Here is a 13,808-nt window from a genome sequence, read left to right as displayed (position 1 = left end):
CCTTAGTAGAGCTACTCGCTCCGAACATGCGGTTAATGAAATAAATGAAGGGAGTGGGGAAGTAAATTCGTCATTCATGCCTAAAATAGACTCTATGCTTCTTGAGAGTGTGCATGTGAATGTTCCATCCACTGCACCTCCTGATCCTTTAGGACTATCTCCCTCTGAGGTTTTACTACCCGATGGTAGGAGTCTTGCCGAAGTGCAAGAGATCGAACGCTATATGCAAGCAACAAGGGAGAGGGAAATTGAGAACCTACGAGGGCGAGAACAAAGTTGAGCCCTGAAAGCAAAGGCTCCTATGACAACAATCATGCCAGCCGAGCAACAGAGTGCTCCCAAGGTAGCAGTCACGGAGGGGCAAGCTATGGGGAGCAATAATGCTTCCACTTCAAGGGAAACCTCCAGCACGCCAGGCCTAGATGGGATATTCCTAAACGAAAATTGGGAGTATGACCTACAAGCAGAAGCTTTAACTGATCGGTACACAGGACACACCTATCATGTGGGTTGGTTAGATGTTCTACAATCCACATCGGGTGCTACTAGCATAGATGAGCAACAACAAAAAGTCTGTGATGTCCTCCATAGGATTGTCGAGTTAGAAAGACAGAACACAGGGATCAACATGCCTTCAACATGCCTAATGAGATTCTTGGATACGGGAAAGGCCAACCAACCAACCCTATCACAAATGGAGACTCCCTCAGTGAGCCCCATTGATCCTCCATATGTTGTTTCGCCAGGATCCTCAGTACAATTTGAGCCCACAAGTGGCAGCTTTACCTTCCCAGATCTAGCTCATCTTTCTCTTAATGAAACTACGGCTACCATGCATATCCCAGTGGTGAGCATGACAATAAGTACACCATGGAGTTCATTTGTTAATACTGCGCTGATGCCTAGTAGCACAGTGCCCCTAACTATACCTACATGTATGTATCAATCATGTGCACCTGTCGTACCTTAGCCTCATGTAGCTCCTACACCTCCGATTATTCCAAGAGCTTACAATCCACAATGGAATTATCCAAGCTCTGATACAAGTGGAGCCATGCCATTTAATAATAACATGCCATATCAGGCACCCCCTATGCCTATGGCCACGCCTGTAAACTTTGGACCACCGTCTGGTACACCACCATACGAAATATGGGACCCAAGAGTCGCGCGTATGCCAAGGCCAAGGCCAACTCCCATCTCACATGTGGTTCCAGGAGCACATACACCCATTATACCTGCTCAAATAGGAGATTTGGCAGCATTTGCTCAAACTATCGGTCGCTCTATTGCAGAAAACATGCGTAGTGCACCTGATAGAGAGCCTAGGAGCAAGGCAGTTCAAGTAGCTAAGCTCACACAGAAATTCAATGGAGACGGAGATTCTAGAAAGCATATGGAAGTCTTTGAACATGTGTGCGATTCCTTGGAAGAGCACAATGAGCTACATAAGTGTAAGGCTTTGAGTTTGACCCTAAGCGGAAAGACTGGAGATTGGTATAGAACCTTAAGAGTAGAAGAGAAAACGATCTACTCTACTCTTAGGAGACTGTTCTTAAAAGAATACATACGAGAGGGAGTACTTTGGGGTGTAGCCTCTCAGCTCCAGAAAGCCCAACGAGAAGAAGGTGAATCCGTGAGAGACTTCATTAGTCGCCTAAAGAATTTGAATTCTCGATGCAATCCAAATAAGCGATTCAACAACAACCAATTGCTTGATAGATTCATTAGGGGACTACGACATGAAAGTATCTATAATGGCCTAGTCATTAGAGGTATCACTACTTGGGAAGCAGTCACCATGAATGCAATCCAATTGGAGGATAATTTAATGATTGCAGGAGAAAGAGTGTCCGCCGAGCCGAAGTCTAGTAGCTCGTAAGCGTCAGGGCATGAGCCAATGAAGATAAAGCCAATCGTGAAAGAGCAAACGATATTTGAGATGACTTTGGCAGATCTCACCAAGGCCATCCAAGAAAGCCTTAGGGGTAATCGTGCTCCACAAAACACTCATATGTATCCAAGAAGGGAGCAACAATGGTGCTCAATTTGCTTGGGCCCACATACAACGAGTGAATGCCCTACTTTCAGAGTAAAGTTTAACGGGACTTGTAACGCGTGTGGTAGGTATGGCCATCAAGCGAAGGATTGCCTAATTCTTAAACGCATCATGGAAAATAGACCGCCTATAGCTTGGGCAGACTCACCTCGAGTTCCTGCATTGATGCCTACCCCACCCATGGAGCAACAATTGCCATTACAGCACATGGTCCCTAGAACCCAAAATGTGGTTCAAACCACACCGTTGCCACCTCCAGTGCTAGGACCGCAACCCCCTCATCCAAGAGTTACACCTATGAACCAAATAGGTTGCGAGTCATCTAGTACTTATGTAGATTGCGAAGAGGACATAGACTCTAGTATCACCTATGGAGTCGACATGCTTGAGGAGTGTCCCATGTACTATATGGAAGACCATTGGGGACAAATCAAACCGGTATATCAAGCTACTGCGCTAGCAGCAAGAGGCCAAAACATTAATAGTTTTACCAGGAGACCACCTCTTCAGTGCTATGAATGTGGTGGACCACATCGAGTAGCTGAGTGCCCCATTAGAATGCAAAAGAATGTTGCACTAATGCAAACAAGTCAAGGGAGTGCATTGGCAATGCCAATACTCATTTGTAATCGTTGTGGCATAGATCATTTGATCGCACAGTGTCCTAACAATCCAAACGCGCCGAAAACCACACCATTGAACTTAATAGAGATTGTTGATGGGACACCACCAACTATAAACATAGCACCAGTGAATGCACTCACACAGTTGATGCTCCAAAAGCAAAATTACATCCTCGAAGAGAGAGATGCTGCATCCATTGGCCGAGCGAGAAAGAAGAAAACACGAAGAAAGAAATCCCTTATTGCTTCTAGCTCAAAACCTAGTTCAAAGACTAACATAGGGACAGGAGAGGATCCCGTGTATATGAATGACCCTGAGGATGACTCAGATTCGATAGAGACCACAGAGACCAAAACTGTTACTACAAAGGAAAAAGCCAGTGTGGAGGATCACGAGAGGGACTTACGACGAACACCAAAAGAGTATTCAAAGTTAAACCACCCAGTTGCGAACCCCCAAGATAAGCCACGAGAGACAAAAAATGAGGATTGCAAGAGAAAGATTGGAACCTATCCAAACCCAACAGTGGAAATTGAACGAGTCCAACAACTGAGGGGTTTGGTGGAAGAAACTCAACGAACATTAGAACCTGAACCCAAACATATCCAGATGTCGGACAAAGTGTTTCCCACACAAGTTCAACCTCACAAGAACTACAGGCCGTTAGCTATACCCAGTATCATTCGGGAAGAGAGTGAGGGTAGGACATCTGAAAGTGGACACACACCTTTCCTACTAGAGAGAATGTTTGGTGAGGGAATGCCCGACCCGCTTGAGGAAGTGGAGATTCCATCTTCACCATTCTCTTGTCAGGGTCCTACGTCCCACAAGATGCCATTAAATGTTGCCAAATTGATGGATTTCATGTCTTCAGAAGTTAGAACCACCATCATGTCCAAACTATATAAAGACCCCGAGCTAGTCTCAGCTCTTCGAGCCTTCCTCAATGGAGAATTACAGGCCGGATTACCACAGTTTGCACATATGAACAAACCTGACTCGGTAATGAATGATGAGGAACATTTAGCACCGCCATCTGACCTAGCGGGACATGAATCTGTAATTGAAGTACCCGTTAACAAGTTGGGGCAATACTTTGAAGGTGATGAATCTAATGCTACTCTACCAATCACTACTAAAGGATTAACTGTAAAGGGGGTACTTGACGGTGGTGCGGGAGTCAGCATGGTGACAAAGAGTTGTTGGGAGTTTTTACCTCACCTTGAAACCACAAGCGTAGCGGTAAAAATGGCTAATGGATCTATTGTTACGCCTATTGGAATGCTAAAGGATCTCAGAATCAAGGTCTTGGGACACAAGGTAAGGCAGAATTTCATTGTTATGGGTTTTTCCAAGCATACTATGTCATTTGAGATGATCTTAGGGTGTCCATTCATGAGGGAAGCAAAAATGGTGCATGACTGGTCCAAAAACCACGTCTACTTACAGTTCCAAGACTCTGTCATTCGAGTTGATCTTTTAAGTGGTCGAACGCATCCTCTAGGAAATAAATTCATCATTGATAATCGATCAGACACAACAATTTACTCAGCTCCATTACAGTATTGTTACATGTGTAACGAAGACACGGATATTGGGGAGAACTCTCCTTATATGGATATCCTACCCGGAATGGCTGAGTCAGACAATGTCGATTGGGTACACCTAGCAACAACTATAGATACATGGGGAGCTAGAGAAACAACCTGGGTAACACCAGATGGGGAAGAGATACCACACATTGCACCAGTAAACATGTTAGGTGTAGCGCATGTAACATCCGATGATAAGAAAGAGGCACACCTACCTGAGAGTGAAACCGATGATTCCTCAAAGGCTTCAGACCAATACACATCAGAAACGGAATCTCAGGGAGAAATGGATTCAGAACCTGAAGAAACATCGAGTGAACCAAGTATAGAAACTGAACACTCAAGGCCTAGTACGACCATCTATGGTAATTTATATGAGAGTGAAGAAGATACAAGCGAAGACCTATCAAGCGAGTCGAGTTCAAACATTTACCAAAATCAAAACCTTAACAAGAAACAAAGGTCATATAAGAGACGACGATATCGAGCAAATGTGAGAGCTAGGATAAACAAGGAAAGATCTACTGCATAATGGCTTAGCTATCTAGGGGCATGTGATGCTCATCGAAAGCTAGTAGACAATTGGGGTGAACATCTCCAGAGTGTCATGTGGTGCAGCCCGCGACCGATTGACCTCGCTCAATTGGAGGTTATAGAGCCGAAATTGAGTCGAACTATAAGAAGACGTCAAAACCGAGAGTTAGCTCAACAACAAAAGGAGGCAGAACTAAAAGAAAGGGCTCTGTCAGGACAAGAGCCTGCTGACTTACATACGGCTCCTGAACATTTTAAATCTTATACCACGGGGGAGCGAAAGGTTGTGTATGCCAAAGCCCAAAGAATACCTACCAATGGAAGCAGTGGAGTCTATGATGGTCCAGCGGTAGTTAAAGAGATAGAATTAGCAGAACCAGGTGAGGAGTCTAAACCAGTCTTTATTGCTCAAGACCTTACCGAAACTGAAGAGGCTGTACTTAAGGAGCTCCTCAAGGAATACAAGGATATCTTTGCTTGGACATATCATGACATGAAGGGCGTTCCACCTTCTGTGGTGCAAAATACAATTCCCATGATCAACACTGCTAAACCCGTCCAGTAACGACCCTATCCAATGAATCCTAAGTACGCCAAAATTGTACAAGAGGAGATTGAAAAACTTATCCAATGTGGATTCATATACCCTATTGAGCACTCAGAATGGGTTTCTCCAATAGTCATTGTGCCAAAAAAGAATGGGAAACTAAGAGTGTGCGTGGACCTCAAGAAAGTTAATGCAGCCACTAGGAGAGATCATTATCCCTTACCATATTCAGAACATGTGCTTGAAAGAGTTGCGGGCAAGGAAGCTTATAGCTTTTTAGATGGGTACTCTGGTTACAATCAAATCACAATTGCATTAGAGGACCAAGCTAAAACTGCTTTTATCGCAGAGTTTGGAGTGTTTGCATTTTGTGTTATGGCTTTTGGCTTAACAAATGCCCCTGCTACATTCCAATGATTAATAAACACTGCGTTTAAAGAATTTCTAAGGGAGTTTTGTGAAGCTTTCCTAGACGACCTTTGTGTTTATTCTTCTTGGGAGAAGCATTTGTTATATCTACGAAAAATATTTGAAAGGTGCAGATTTTATCGCATCTCATTGAACCCTTTCAAATGCCAATTTTGGGTTAAGCATGGAGTCATTCTAGGGCATATAGTGTCCAAGAACGGGATATCCACAGATGAGAGTAATATTAAAGCCATTGCCGATTTGCCACCACCTACGAACTATAAAGGAGTTCAAAGATTTATGGGCCATGTTGATTATTATCGAAGGTTTATTTTAAACTTTGTCGAGACAGCGCGTCCATTGTACAAGCTTCTTATCGAGTTTCACTGGACGGAAGAATGTCATCAATCTTATGAGTTATTAAAGAAGGCCCTAACAAGTGCTCCAATCCTGCGAACACCCGATTGGAATGTACCTTTTCATGTGCATATTGATGCATCAAATTTTGCTATTGGGTGTGTTCTAACTCAACCAGGAGAACATAAATTGGACTACCCTATTAGCTTTGCAAGTCGCCAATTAAATGATGCCAAGATGAACTACACTACTACAGAGCGCGAAGGTCTAGCTATGATTTACGCAGTAAAGAAATTTCGCTATTACCTTCTTGCTACCAAGTTTGTGTTTTATGTTGATCATCAAGCATTGCTATATTTGGTAAACAAGCCGTGTTCCACAGGTCGAATTACACGATGGTTGTTAATTCTTCTTGAGTTTGACTTCACCGTTGTTGTGAGGCCTGGGAGGAAACATGTCATGGCGGATCATTTATCTCGTATCCCTAATGGCGAAGCTCCTATGGGGGTTGATGATGAATTGCCTGATACTCCTTTGTTCATTGTTGAGACAATGCCTGAATGGAGTGAAAATATTGTTAACTTCTTAGTTAATGGTTTTCCACCCAAAGAGCTGCGAAAAGATATAGCTCGAAAATTAATCAAGGAATGCGAACCCTATTGCTTACTGGCTGGAACTCTCTATAATAGAGGAAAAGATGGTGTTCTTAGACGCTGTGCCCGCGAGGATGAGTATTTATATATTCTACAAGAGGCACACATGGACGTAGCTGGTGGTCACTTTTCAGGAAAGTTGACTGCCCGAAAGATCTTATAGTCAAGCTACTGGTGGCCCACTCTGTTTAAGGATGCATCACTTTTTGCAAAGGGATGTGATGAATGCCAACGCTTCAAGAAGACACAAAGAAGTGATAGGATGCCTCTACATCCCATCAAGGTAACCCAACCATTTGAAAAGTGGGGCTTAGACTTTGTAGGACCGATTAGTCCGGCTGCACGTAACACGCAATCACGATATATCATTGTGGCTACCGACTATGTAACCAAATGGGCTGAAGCAAAAGCAACACGAAAGGCGGATGCAAAAACAACAGCTAAGTTCCTCTTTGAGAACATTATCACACGTTTTGGATGCCCCTTTGAACTTGTGAGTGACAATGGAACTCATTTTATAAATGAAGTAATAAAAGAACTCACATCAAACTTCATGATATCTCACCACAAGTCTACACCCTATTATCCCCAAGCAAATGGCCAAGCTAAGAGTACCAACAAAACTCTCATCTCCATTTTGACAAAGATAGTTGAGGCTCATCGCAATGATTGGGACCTAAAGCTTACATCAGCTTTATGGGCTTATCGTACTGCGTATAAAGTTGCTATTAATTGCACACCGTTTAAGATGGTGTATGGCCAAGAAGAAGTTATGCCATGGGAGTTTGTCATTCCTAGTCTTCGAGTAGCTTCTCAAGAAGGTTGGGATGGTAACCCCTTAGTGGAGAGATTATATATCCTCGAAAGGCTAGATGAAGAAAGGCAATTAGCTGTGCGAAATGCTCTAGTGGAGAAGGACAGGAGAAAGAAGTGGTTTGATAGCCATTTAAAGGATAAAGACATCAAGGTTGGTGATAAAGTTCTTATGTACGGGGTACGTAATGAAAAGAAGAAATTGAAATACGCTGGTAAGGGACCATATCGAGTGTGTGAAATTACCCCGCAAGGGACCATTCGTGTGGAGACTCTAGATGGAGTTGAAACCATTGGATTCCTTGATGGGAGTAAATTCAAAAGATATTATGATCCTCTAAGCCAGGAAGAGTTGCAAGCCATCCATCAAAAGAAGGCTGCCAAGGAACAAGCAGAGCTTAAAAAAATCCAAGCAAGAGTTGAGGCTCGAGAACGACAACAACATCTTAGACTCCAACGAGAGGCTAATCTGGGAATCACGCAAGCATTTTTCGAGGACACAAATGACGACTCATTAGAATCTGAGCCACCCCTACGATACCCAATTGAGCTAAATAGCCCCTATGGGAAAGTACTATACAATGCCTTATTAGATACGGGAGCTAAACACAATTTGTTATCCTATGGAGTTTGGTGTCAATTAGGGAAACCGACCCTATCCCCGAGTACGATGCAATTCAAGGGCATTAATAAAAAGAAAACTGCTATTCTTGGAGTCCTTCAGACCCCTATTGTCTATGACAATGGAAGCATAGTGCAGAGGTTTCTAGTCATGCCCGCGGGAGCTATGGAAGGAAACATAAACCTAGGACGCACGTGGATGTTGGCAACCAAATGCACTATTGATTGGGATACTGGTAGTGTCACGACGCGACCCTTGACTCTTACCCCTATCATTCAAGCAAAGTCACCCACGTTGCAAACTCTAGCAAAGTTGAAGGATAGCCAACATTCACAAGTCAAGGTGGTTAACTCGTCTTTGCCAGCTACCCATGAACCTAGCACTTCAACACTTGTAGTTGCAGCAAGCAGTAATATTGCAAGTACTCAACCTGCACGACCTAAGAGTACATATCAATGGGTCCCCAAGGCCTTACTTCCAACTACCTCAACCCTCCCATCCATTCCAAGAAAAAAATTCCCCGAAAAACCAAGAGCGCGCCCTAGGAGAGTCAAGACCAAATCACGATGGATTCCAAAACAACTATTAGAAGCCCAAGGCTACTATGATGGAAATGAGCAAATTTGGGTACCTAAACATAAAATGTGTCCTTCCCTATCGACAACAAACCCATATGAGTCAAACAGTGTAACACTACCAATGGAAGACAACTATTAGAAGCCCAAGGCTACTATGATGGAAATCAACAAATTTGGGTACCTAAACGTAAAATGTGTCCTTCCCTATCGACAACAAACCCATATGAGTCAAACAGTGTAACACTACCAATGGAAGACCGTGGGAAGGGAAAGATCACAGAATGCTACACACCTAGTCCAGAGCTAGTTTGGGCTCCTAGGAAAAACCAATTAATTCCACCTAGCTCAGGAAGGGGGGAGTTCCTTGAAGCTTCTAGCTCCTCATGTAATTCATCCATAGAGGTAAAAGCTTCTACACAGCCTCCATCTATAGTAGTGGACCTCCATGAAGCTACAAAAGAATCCACACCTCCCAGTGTTCAAGAATCACCTGATGAACCACTTCAAGTTCGATCCTGGGAGAGTACCTTACCACCCTTGCAACTTGATGAGGCACCTAGGGTAATAGAAAACTACTGGCAAAAATGCTCACCTATTACCAACTGGAACAATTCGTTTCAAAGGGTGACGACATCATTTCAAACGGTATGATCTACCCAAGGAAGGGGGGAGTGTTTGTGGACATCCATCATTCACTTGCTTCCCTCTCAACCTTTCTCCCTGACCTCTTAATCTCCAATCTTATGGAATGTATATATAAAGCCTTATACTCACAAAAACAAGATAAAAAAGTAAAAGAGCAAGAGCCATAACACAAATCATAAAAACAAATTATGCACAAGAACACGACCCTTGTAATATTTGCACTCTAACCATCATCTATTTGCGTGTACAGATATGGCTAGTACACTAGAGTCATCCACTCGTGCCTTGGGTGAGAGGTACCCTCGTTACTTTTCACAAATATTTCACATGGTCTTTCCAGTGCTTGCATGTGAATGGGATTTGATAGGTACGCTAGCATGTGAGAGGAATTTTGAGGAGTTAGAATGGCTGATACGTCTCTTGACCACGTCTGATCCATACTTAGTAGAGAGCGTTTCTCCCATTGCACAAGCCTACCCTTTTGACCAAGATGACTATAGGCGTCTAGTGACCTTCTTAGTAAACATGGGCACCTATGATGAAGAAGAAAATTTACAGGACTACACGGATGGCACATATGGTCTCATGGATGATGACTTTGTTTATCTCGACGACGAGGATAGGGGTTTAGCCTTAGGGTTTCCCCCCAACCTCTACAATATCCTATTCCCTTGACTCTCTAGGGGAGTGCAAATAATTAGGTTAGGGTTCCTTATGTTTTTTGTTGTGTTCAATAAGTGTTGGTACCTTTTCCCACTAATGTGCCTCCTGGAGGTATTCCTTTTGTTTCCTAGTGTGTACAGGAGCGTGTTGCGATTGATAGGATTTGGACCTTCATTGAATATTTATCTCGACTCACTCTTCAAATCAAGCGCAACCATCGACACAAACAGGTGTTTCTTGTGCATTAGCATTGCCCCTTATCTTTTTTGCATCTATGATTGTCTGCTTTAATTGTGATTGGTAGGTAATATCCAGCACATTTGCTTAGTAACAAACATTTAATTCAATGTAATTTTTTGTCATAATCACTTGTCTAGGTTTAAAAATCAAGCAGTCTAACTAAGCTAGTTTGACCAAGTTAGGTGTTAGAGATCTTCTCTTAATACCATGGGGAATGCCTTCCTAATAATCAATGGTTACTTAGGTTCTTAATCCGATTTAGGCAGCATTGTGTGAAATGTACTAGGGCTTTCTAGTGGGCTTGACCCTATTGACCTTTAGCTTAAGTATTATAAAGGGAGTTTACTAGTGTGATGAGCCTGGGGAGGTGTATCAGTGTTATATGACCCCCCAAAGTTACAAAATTAAAATGATGAAAATGAACAAACAAAAAATCAAAGTGCCACACTGTAAAATCTTAAGCTGGAAGAGAAATCTCAGCTTGATTTCGTACTTCACTCACATGTATTGCCTATGGTACTAGAGCCCTAGAGGTTCCCAGTGTGGGCGCTTTTCCTTGAAAAGAAAAAAACCCAAGGCATACAAAATAAGCACACACATCAAATTGAATCACTGTGAAAAGACTTTGGGGGGTCAAAGAAAAAGTAATTAGTCAGGCGATGATTTCATGAGAAATTCCTTTTATGGTAGCTTAACTATAAGGTCTTCTAGATATAGCCTCTAGTCAGCCCTCGAACATGAATACTTGGCTTTCGCGATTAAACAACTTAATTGACCACAAAAAATTAAGAAGCTTACCCATGGTATTAATATTCGATCTCTAGTGCCTTTCGACCATCAAATTAGCGACCCCAGACTTTTTTATTTTTTACCTTTACATCTGTTTATGCATTTGATTACATTGCAATTTAATGTTCATTGCTGACAAATTGTTTGAAATTCTTTTACCAATCAATTTGTCTACCTAAAAAGGCAAATTCTTTTTACTCACTTATGAGAATGCAATTACTGTGCCAATGTTGTTTGATTTTGCAGTGACTGAAGAAGGCTAAGGACATTCATCTCAAATGCTCTTCCACCTCGACGAAGGAACTTCAACTCAATAGCTTCCGAGGACGGAATCTACATCAGGAAGGGGGGCATGTTAACCCTCACGGCTCACGGACACCCCATCACCTACGACGGACGTGTATTATGTATTTGGTAGAGTCAGGTACCGGGCTTGTCGAACCAATAGGAAAAGGGTAAGAGTGATCGTCGATGAGAGGCGCACTCTAACCGGGACATTCAAGGGATTAGTTGGCTAAGCATGGGCGCCCAAGTATGAATGGGGTGAGCTCATATAAAAGCCAACTAAACCTAAAATTCACTCATTCTCTCATTTGTGCAATAGAAGAGTGCTCTTGCTCCATCTTCTTCTTCTTCACCTCCTTGTGTGTGTGTGTATGTGTGTGTGAGAGAGAGAGGGAGAGTGTGTGTGCGATCGAGCATTACGAAGGCACGACGGCGGCGAAGTGGTTGAGCACGGCACGACTGCAGCTTCTTCTTCATCGCGGCGATGAATCCACCACGAAGGCGAGCGTAGAGCAGTGAGTGACACACCCTTTGCTCTCTTGAGCTTGCTAGTTTAGGCTTGTTGTGTGCTTGGAGCCATTTGTGGCTCGCACTCGGTGTATCGGCAAGTCCCTTGCTTCGACAGTACGGCAAGGAGCGCACAATTACCTACAAGAAAGCAACATCATGATTGAATGTGTTAGAATATTTTCAATTGGCTAGATCTCATCTCCGGGCTCGTTGGGGGGGGGGGGGGGGGGGGCACTAAGTAATGAAGTTAATGTACCACATGTGTTTACTAGATATGGTTTTTAAATGCAAAAGTTTTAGTCAAATTAATAGACATAAATTAATAAAAGGGTTTTGCATCCGAAAATAAGAGGTCATTTTATTCATTCAAACATGTTAAGAAAAGGTATTTTTAAAATACCCTCAAAGGTATGTTATATAGGGGGGGTCTCAATAGTGCACGCTCCAATCTTCGGGGTCAAGCCGAATGTTTCTGAGCTCCAATTGGTTTCGAAATTACTCCATTCTAGCTTAAAATTCACCAAGTACTTTTGTGTATTTTTTGGATGTTGTGGGAGGTTGAAATGAGGGAGCACAAGTGAACGCTATGTGGCAGTGAAATAAATCCACATGGGGTTTTGGGGTTTGTGACTCACAATATATACAATAATGTGGCATCACCCTAATGGTATCATAAGAGGGAAGAGCTACCTCTGCTTCCATTATGTGGTTCCATGCCTTCACATGCATGTGTGCATGTGGAGGGTGGTGTTGGCGACATTAATTGTTGATGATGGTGGCCTCCGTTTGTATAATGTATAATATTGTTGGAGTTAGATGTTCCAAGTTTCATATTGGTGGCAACCCTTATGGGAGACCAATGTATTTAAGAGTGAGTTCCCATAGGTTCATGGGAAAGTTAGAGCATCACAAAAGGGAAAATTCATGGTAGTGCTAAAAACTAAAGGAAATCTTTTTCTTTTTTTCTATTTTTTGAAGTCCACAAAGGGAAGAGTTATAAAGACAAGGTTTTGAAACGACTTGAGAGTTTTTTTTTGGATTTCAAAGTGTATGTGAGTAAGAGGAAGAAGGAAGCAATCAAAGATTCTCTCTCTCTCTCTCTCTCTCTCTCTCCTCTCTCTCTCTCTCTCTCTCTCTCTCTCTCTCGCGGTAATTAACATGAGGGAGGGGATATCTCAAAGATCTATCTGGTAAGTATTGAGAGAGAGAGAGAGAGAGAGAGAGAGAGAGAGAGAGAGGGAGAGATTCCAATGTTAACTCCCATTTTAAATCCCAATTAGTGGAAATATGGAGAGATTCTCTCTCTCTCTCTCTCTCTCTCTCTCTCTCTCTCTCTCTCTCTCTCTCTCTCTCTCTCTCTCTCTCTCTCTCTCTCGCAGTTTTTTAAACATCTTGGAAACAATCCCCATTTTAAATCCCAATTAGTGGAAATATGGAGAAATTCTCTCTCTCTCTCTCTCTCTCTCTCTCTCTCTCTCTCTCTCTCTCTCTCTCTCTCTCTCTAGCAGTTTTTTAAACATCTTGGAAACAATCCCCAGAGACCTCAAATATCTCTCTTACCTTAAAGATCTAGTCTTGAACTTTAGAGTGCCTTGTATGTGTCATGCATGACTAGCCTAAGAGTCAACCTGCCTGGCAAGAAGAGGACCTCCACCTCCCAGCACTATTAGACCTCTAACCTAAGCACTCCATAGTCCACTTGCTGGATCTGCTAGACCAAGTTGATTTGCTAGACCTGTTCGACCAGCTAGACCAAGTGGATCTACTCGACCAAGTCCCCTTGTTAGGGGCTAGTCTAGACTAGTTGCAAACTCTTCCAGTCTGTTCCACTGGCTCGAATGAGCGATGGAGCAAGAATTCAGTTGAGGTCCCACCAAGCATGCCAAAAA

This window comes from Adiantum capillus-veneris, chromosome 7 (genome assembly GCF_014529385.1).
Source record: "Adiantum capillus-veneris isolate H3 chromosome 7, ASM1452938v2, whole genome shotgun sequence".
Taxonomy (NCBI): Eukaryota; Viridiplantae; Streptophyta; class Polypodiopsida; order Polypodiales; family Pteridaceae; genus Adiantum; species Adiantum capillus-veneris.
The sequence above is the reverse complement of the archived record's forward strand: the minus strand, read 5'-3'. Positions refer to the sequence as shown.